Source organism: Triticum aestivum, chromosome 1B (assembly GCF_018294505.1).
Source record: "Triticum aestivum cultivar Chinese Spring chromosome 1B, IWGSC CS RefSeq v2.1, whole genome shotgun sequence".
NCBI classification, from domain to species: Eukaryota; Viridiplantae; Streptophyta; class Magnoliopsida; order Poales; family Poaceae; genus Triticum; species Triticum aestivum.
The window spans coordinates 667,848,781-667,857,759 of record NC_057795.1 but is presented as its reverse complement, the minus strand read 5'-3'; positions in this window follow the sequence as shown (position 1 = coordinate 667,857,759).

Below are 8,979 nucleotides of genomic sequence, written 5' to 3'. Positions count from 1 at the left end.
TCCCCTTTGTTTAAAGTTGAGAACTTCGTTCTCGGGAGTGCACACAATAAAGGAAGGACTATCCATACCGATAATAACGGCAATCAAGATTGCACACAAAATAGATCCAGCAAAAAAACGGCGAACGGAAAAAGAGGGGCGAATAAAATGGCATTTTTTATGAAATGGGGGAGAGGAAAACGAGAGGCAAAGGCAAATAATATAAATTGCGAGGAGATGAGATTTGTGATTAGGAACCTGGTTTATGTTAAAGATCCTCCCCGACAACGGCGCTAGAAATTCCTTTTGATGTCTGCTAGGACTACGTCGGTATTTCCCCAAAGAGGAAGATGATGCATCACAGTGACGGTAGGTATTTCCATCAGTGATGAGACCAAGGTTATCGAACCAGTAGGAGAACCAAGCAACACAACATAAACAACACCTGCACACAAATAACAACTACTCGCAACCCGGCATGTTAAAGGGGTTGTCAATCCCTTTCGGGTAACGGCGCCTCAAGATAGGCAAACTGATGTGAGATAAATTGTAGTAGATTGATAGATCAAACGCCAAATAAAATAAATAAGAATAAAATGCAGCGAAGTATTTTTGTATTTTTGGTTAGTAGATCTGAAAATAAATGCAAAGGAAAAGTAGATCAAATATATGAGAAAGAGACCCCGGGGCCGTAGATTTCACTAGTGGCTTCTCTCGAGAAAAATAGCAAACGGTGGGTGAACAAATTACTGTTGGGCAATTGATAGAACTTCAAATAATCATGACGATATTCAGGCAATGATCATTATATAGGCATCACGTCCAAGATTAGTAGACCGACCCCTACCTGCATCTACTACTATTACTGCACACATCAACCGCTATCCAGCATGCATCTAGTGTATTAAGTTCATGGAAAAACAGAGTAATGCAATAAGAACGATGACATGATGTAGACAAGATCTATCTATGTAGAGATAGACCCCATCGTTTTATCCTTAGTAGCAACGATACATACGTGTCGGTTCCCCTTCTGTCACTGGAATCAAGCACCGTAAGATCGAACGCACTACAAAGCACCTCTTCCCATTGCAAGATAAATAGATCAAGTTGGCCAAACAAAACCCAAATATCGGAGAAGAAATACGAGGCTATAAGCCATGATGCATAAAAGAGATCAAAGAAACTCAAATACTTTCATGGATATAAAGAAGATATAACTGAGTATAAACTCAAAGTTCATCAGATCCCAACAAACACACCGCAAAAAGAGTTACATCATATGGATCTCCAAGAGACAATTGTATTGAGAATTCAGTGAGAGAGAGAGGGAAGCCATCTAGCTACTAACTACGGACCCGAAGGTCTACGAAGAACTACCCACGCATCATCGGAGAGGCACCAATGGAGGTGGTGAACCTCATCCGAGATGGTGTCTAGATTGGATCTGGTGGTTCTGGACTCTGCGGCGGCTGGATCAATATTTCGTCGACTCCCCTAGGGTTTTGAAAATATTAAGGTATTTATAGAGCAAAGAGGCGGTCCGGAGGGCACCCGAGGTGGGCACAACCCACCAGAACACGCCTGACCCTCCTGGCGCGCCCTGGTGGGTTGTGCCGACGTCGAAGCACCTCCAAACGCAGCCAGGGCCCATTAGGTGTCTTCTGGTCCAAAAAATTCTCCGTGAAGTTTCGTTGCATATTTGGACTCCGTTTAGTATTGATTTCCTGCAATGTAAAAAACATGCAGAAAATAGCAACTGTCACTTGGCACTATGTCAATAGGTTAGTACCAAAAAATGATATAAAATGACTAAAATATTTAAAAAAACATCCAAGATTGATAATATAACAGCATGGAACAATTAAAAATTATAGATACGTTGGAGGCGTATCAGCGAGCAGCTCATGATGACAAACGGCGCAGTGGGCGGCGTGGCGGCAGCAGCAGGGCGAAGGCGGCTTCAATGATCATGACGATGACGGTGCGACGAGCACGACATTAGGCGGCAAAGAAAATCGGCGTGGCCGCTGCTACAACTGCGAGCAGCGGGGACACTTCAAGAGGTAGTGCACTAAGCCGCGGAAGGCACCGGTAGCGGAGCACACGCTCGCGGCGGAGATCGGCGACAACTACGAGTCAGCACTCCTCCGAGCCACGGCTTAGGGGGTGAGTGTTGGCCAAATAAGCCGCAGCGGCGGCCAGGACATGTTGAGTGCGCGTGTGTTGGCGCGCGCTGGTCGTGTCAGGCGCGTCGGGTGTGTGGCGGGGTTGCGTGTGTGTGTGTGTGTGTGCGTGTGTAGCACAGGGATGCGCGTGTGTGCGTGGACCTAGTGCGTAGGTGCAGGGCCGGGCCGTTGGCGAACCGGGCAGGGCGCTCGCGCTGATCTGTTGAGGGCTCGCCATGTAGTGCGCGCGTGCGTGCGTGTTGTGGGCACTATCAGAGCAGCCTGATCGAGCGCATGAGTTGGGTAGAGGCGTAGTGGTCATCTCCAGGCGCTAGCCCAGGTATAAAGCCACCCTGGTGATCATTGTAATTGCTGTGGGTGTAGCTCGAGTTCGTGCTTGAGGAAGAAAAAGGACGTCTGTGCAGCGGGCGTTCGTGCGCCGGGAACTCCACCGTGTCCTCTGTTTCTCTTCATTTTCTCCTTCCTCCATTCGGCTCATGCTTGTGTGAGGTGACAGAGAGGGAGAGGTAGACTCAGGGAAGAGCTAGGGCAAGCTAGGGTTCGGTCTCGAACCCAACACCACAAGGTGGGGGATGTTTAGATTAGTTTGGAATGTTTTGTAAACTTACGTATGCTTTTCGTAGGTCGTTTAGCACTTTGGGGAAGAGGCATCCGGGAGTGGATCAGAATTCTGGAACCGAAGGACCCTGGCAAGGGCGAATTCTCTCTCCCTAAATCCTTCTCCCTCCTGTAATTTGTGATTTCAGAAGTTGTTCCTTCTGATTGAGAGAGTTGTTCCTTGTTGTTGCGAGATTTGTTCCCTATCATATGTCACGTTACAAGTAGGATTGTGACAGTGTGTGGCAGATCAGATAAATAACCTTAGGGCATCTCCAATGTCGGCCTCCAAGACGGACATAGTATTTGTTCGTGGACGCGTCATCCATGGATAGTGATCCGGGAGATGGCCGTCCAACACTTGGCCCAAACATTCGCCCACAATATAGATAAATTCAGACATAATTCATGCAAACACGACGGAATTCATGCAAACATGCATAAGCTTGATACTACTAGTTTACGTAAACCAGATGATACCTCGTCCATTCAACTAATAAAACCTGGACTAATTTTTAGCAGATGATGACATCCCATACCTAGCCGGGCTGGCCGGTGGCTCCTCAATTCCCGTCAGGTTGTCGCGATCGGAGTGGTCCTTCCAGTGGCAGAAGGGCGCGGGAGCGCGACCGCCCTGCACGGCCACCGCCTCGCACTCGCGGAGGAGCCGCATGGTTTACCCTTGCGCCGTGTGTTGGGCCGCTTCGGCCAACGCCAACCCTAGTTGTGGAGTACCCTAGCCCCTGTAGCGGCGGCGGCGGTGGAGGTGTCGCTGAGCAAGCACCTGTTCTTGGAGAGCTCCTCGTCGAGGAGGAGCATTCTGCACGCGGACGTCTCCACGGTAGTCACTGGTCGGTCGGAGGCCCAGACCTCTGCGAGGACCCAGGTTAGCACGGCGTCAGACTTTGCGAACACCTCCCAGTGCACCGTGTTGTGCCATTCCCTCCACGCCGCCTCCTTGGCCGCCCTTCTGTTCGCAGATATGAACATCCACGATGAGGAGCTACCGCCCTCGCAGACGCCAAGGTAGTGGAGGAGGCGCCTACGCGCCTTCGCAATCGCCGGGGGCACCTCCTCCTTCATGGCCTTGTCGCGCCAGACGTGGCACCGCAGCGATGCCAACTCGTCAATGTGGGTGTACCAGCTGTGCGGTGGCGACACCGGCTATTCCTTCATGCGGACATATTGGATATAATAACATCTTATATTATAGTACGGAGGGAGTACTTTTCATGTAAAACAGGATTGTGCCAATTCTAGTCTGCGTCATACTGAGCTTATGAGAAGTTTGTACAAGGTGTATTTATAGCGTGACTGTCAGTGTTCTTCTAGGCCGCGTATGAGAAGTTTGTACAAAAGTTCACTTGTAAAAAACTTACAACAGTAGTTTACCTTCACACAAGACATACCTTATGGATAGGACTATCATTTCATTTTCATGTAAAATTAGCAACAAGTGGGATCATGAGCAAAACAACCAGGTCATCGGACAATCACGGATTTTGAACACTTCTCATCCAGGAGTTCACAATCACAATCTATAGCAACAATTAATGGACTTCTCCAGAACACTAAAAACGAGTCCAAATCAAATGAAATGAAGAGCAAGTACTTCATACACATAGCACGATTAAACAGCATCGGGAGCACCATGAGTGGCAGCGGCAGCTGTGGCGGTGTCGTCGTCGACGCTCCCGACATGGGCGAGCAACGCCCAGAGTAGCGTTACCAGCTCCCCGCCCCGGGCGACGGCCTCCGCGTGCTCGTCGATGTTGTCACAAGTAGCGGCGACGCTGACGATCATCTCCGTCCAGAAGCCGGCGAGGGCCTTCCACGCCACCTCCTCTCCTTTAGGCAGCTCAGCCAGCCGTTGCCCGAGCTCCGCACCATCCTTGAGGACCTGGTGCTTGGACCGTGCCCTCAGCAGCTCCACCAGCCGCCGGTGCTCCGCTTCCGACGACGACACCGTAATGTCGTGGCCGGCGAGGACGCGCCCAGCATCCTTCTTGACAGCCTTATACAAGCTCCTGCACCACACGTGGTCGTCGGGAAGGAGCTTGGGACAACATGCCACCAAATAGGCGCAATACCGCGAGAGGTGAGTGGCGACGATCTCATGGTCGGAGGGAAGTTGTTCTCGTGATCTTGTCATTTCAAGGATGCTTGTGGCAACGTGACACACGAGCATGGCATCGGCTGCGCCCTTGGCTTCATGGAATGTCCAGAGGAGGTCGCTGCCGACTTGCAGCCGCCGAGGTGTTGCGCCGTTGTTTCCGAGCTTATTTCTTTGGTTCATTCTCACCACATCGAGAACGGCCGCCTTCACTGCTGTTGGCACCTTCATCTTCTGGTCCGGCAGATGAAGGATACGTCGAAGAAGAGTAATTGGATTTCTACTTGGGTGGAGCACTAGGATTGAGCACTGGTACATCTTGTCCTCCCATCTATCCAAGAGCTTGCACCTGGTGTGCAGAACATGGCCAATGCATTTACGGATCATCGGAGATTGCTGCCAAGAAGTATGCTTTACATAGCCACAAATCAGGGCTACTTTAGTCCAGTTGGAGCAGATGTAAGAAGCAATCTCCCTCGCTTCAACAAGCACACCTAGTGTCCCAAGTAGACACACTGGCAAAACATCAAACAACAATCTTCCAAAACTCACCTCTGCTTTACTATCACTCGTAAACGTATATGTAGAATCGGATACAGGATGGCAATGTACCGGATGACAATAAATCTGCTCATAATCTAGAGCACTGTAACCTCGGAAAGTTGTTACCAAAAAGGTGATGACAAATAAGCAGTAGCCGATGCTTGAGAGTGAAATAGATACACTCAAGAAGGGTAGCCAACTCTCTGAATAAGTGACTGGGAGATATGAAAAATAGTAATCATGAAGAAACGAAAGCTCATTTGTAATCAAGCCAAGAACCCTTTCATCATCACTATCCTCGAGCAACACATGCCGTATAAAGTTACTGGCTTTCGCAAAGCCAGCCTCATTAATTGTGTACCTTGCAAACCGACACCGTAGCATCTTGAACAATGCGAATGCAAGGCACAAATCTTTTGATCTCCAAAGCAATAATGTGTCATCCAACTGCCAAACTGTGTCGATGGTCAATAAGCCATTGTTGATGTTCATCCCTGCCAGGTTGTAACCATGAGGTTGCTTCTCTACCAATACAGTGTCCTCTCCCATAACTATGAGTGGAGGAGGTACATCATGCTCACTTATTGTTAACTCAGCATAATGGGTTCCTACTTGTAGCTTCTCCATGTATCCAACAATGAGGCGCGGATTGCGTCCAAACGCTAATGATCGCGAGGCCTTGTACCATGCATAGTACTTGAAAAGCAATTTGGCCAAAATAAGAGCATATGGTAGTGCAAGAAGGAGAATATCTAAGAGAGAAAGCTGCCGATCTTGAGACCATTTGACATTATATCCATATGGCTCTAGACCTGATTCTATCATCATGTAGGCCAGGTAGGAAGTCCAGATTGCTTTAACAAGTTGCACTGCAGGGGGTGCAATGCTTCGACCTTCTCTAGAATCGCCGGCCACTATTGTTATGGTGTTGGCACCAACGATCTGAACAAGACCGATCCACAATATGACCAGGAAGACATGGCCGTCTGCTTCACAGTTTGATAATATGACTCGGTCGTGTTTTGGGTAAACAGTGATGGTGTAAGGATTTTGGATGGTGGAGACGACATCAGATACAATGGGCAGGAACAAGGTGATGGCTCCTAGGTAGAGGAAGCGGATCAAAGGATGGTGGCGATAGTGATGCCCATAGGTGCCTAACCCGGCTATGACTGCCATCAAGATGGCATTAGTCACCAGGAGAGCATTGAGACGCAAGACCACCCATCTCACGTGCTTGATGAAGAAAGCCATTTCATTGGTGGAGCACACTTGGGTAGAATTTCCGCCCATTATATATATTGACCTGATTGTCAAATTTGAACATTAGTACAAGTTGGTTGTCGAGGCAATTGTCTATACACAATCACAAATATGCAGCATTCGAAACCAGGGTAAGAGGGTTTCTTAACACTACGACAAAAGTCGACGGGTTTGACCATAGTCAAATGTTCATACGGGCTTAGCTTTCGTGAAAAATCTGTTTCCTATCTGTTGTTTTGCCTGCTGGTGGTGGCTGTCATGTTTTGGCTTTCGTGCTCTTTTTGAGCATTTGTTCCTTTTGTTTGAGACCTCGAGACTTGTGTTGGATCTTTTGCTTATCAATAATATGGCCGTATGCATCATTCTGATGCAGAGGCCGGGGCAAACCCCCTTTTCGAAAAAAAAAGCTTTCATGAAAAATCTGGTATTGTAACAAGTTCTAGAGGAACATCATTTCCTTGTTTTATGAACAAGAAAATCTGGTATTGTAACAAATTCTAAAGGACCATTTCCATGTTCTATGAAGAAACTTGAACATTTAACGATTTATATTTTCGGGTGAAGTGTGATTTTGTTTGATTTATAAACCAAAAAAGTACGTATCTACTATACCAAAGCAAAGTTCTACAGGAGAACTTTCCTTCAGTACACCACCAGAAAGTTTACAGATCTCAATGCAGATTAGAGGTGAAGATTAGAAGTTACCTTTTAATCAAAAAGGGTAATATTGTCTTGTGTATCCAAATCAATCTATTCAATAGGTTTGATCAGCAGGTTTATAAGGCGATGGCCTTTTTAAATAACTTTATTTAAAATTCCTGTAAACTCTTAAGATCGGTGTACCCAAAGCAAAACTCCATCTAGGAAGATTATGCTTGATATAATAAATAAACAAACAAATAAAGGCTAGTTGGGTTGTGCTAACTCACACAAGCGGGCGCGCGACTGAGGGCACCAAGATTTGCAGCCCCGTAGTGCGTCGTGGCTCGTCTCGTGCACAGCCTGGGAGTATTATATTTGTGTCATGGCTGAGATGACCTGATTGCAGAAGCTGTTCGTGCGGAGAATATTTAATACGCTTGCCAAAGGAGGAGTATATATAGGCGATGCTCTTCGTGGACGTTGCTGAATATATGCTCCATGTGGAGCAGTACCTTGCTTGTTTCAGCGCTACAGTATCGGATTGAGAACCACTTCTTCTTTTGAGTAACTAAAGCTCCGTTTCCAGTTTAGGCTGGTTTGCTTTGCTGCCCGATGCATGCTGCGTTGAATCTTTTTTTTTTTTGGCGTGTTGTTAAGGAGAAAAAGGAATGGTGTTCCTTGCTTGTGCCGGTTGGACTGCGAGCTGCCATTTTTGGTACGAGAGGTTAGTGCTCGATGTCAGGTGGAAGCGTTCCTATTCTCCTTGGAGAGCTGCGTGGTGTATATTTATGTTGGGCAAATAGCCTTGACGCGGCGTACAAAATGATGGACATGTCCACTGGATGTGGTCCTTAGAGCATCTCTCGCAGATCCCATAAATCAGACCGTCCGTTATAATAACCGTCGGTTTCAGGGTCCATCCCGTAAATCCGGTCCAAACAAAAACTTCAAATTTGTCTGTCCGGTAAAATATTTTTTAGGATCCCGCATCCGCGAGCCCAATTCCTCTATATCTATGGGATTTCATCCTGTTTTCGAGGATCCCCTTTCCTTTGGCGGGGGAAAATTTCGGCCCCAACCGTTTTCCTCGCAGCCGGCACCATGGCTCCCGAGCTCGATTCTGGCCAAATCTCACCGCCGCCGTCACCGCACGCGAGCTGCCGCACGTCTTCACCGCCGCACGCGAGCTACTGCTGCTGCTGTCGCCACCGCGAGCTAGCTAGCTAGCTAGCTGCCGCTGCGTCACGAGCGAGCTAGCTAGCTAGCACCCGTTGAGCTACCGCCGTCACAAGCGAGCTAGCTAGCAGCCGCTATGCCGCTGCCGTTGCGAGCTAGCTAGCCGCTGCTGCGAGCTGTTATCTGCTCCTCGCGTCTGCCCCGGTGATCCTTGTCTTGCTCCATGGCGGTGCTCTCACCGGCAAGACGTGCGGATCCAATTGTAATTTAACATTCACTTTTTAGGGGTGTTTGTGCAATTTTACCAGGACCATAAAATATTTTACGGGATCGGTTCTGATGGAACAAAAGTCATACCATAAAAATGTGAAACGTTTTGCGGTATCCTTTAAACATTTTTTTGCGGATGGGTATACGGGATCTGCTAGAGATGCTCTTACAATGTTTATCTCTACAAGAAAATAACTACGGGAGAGA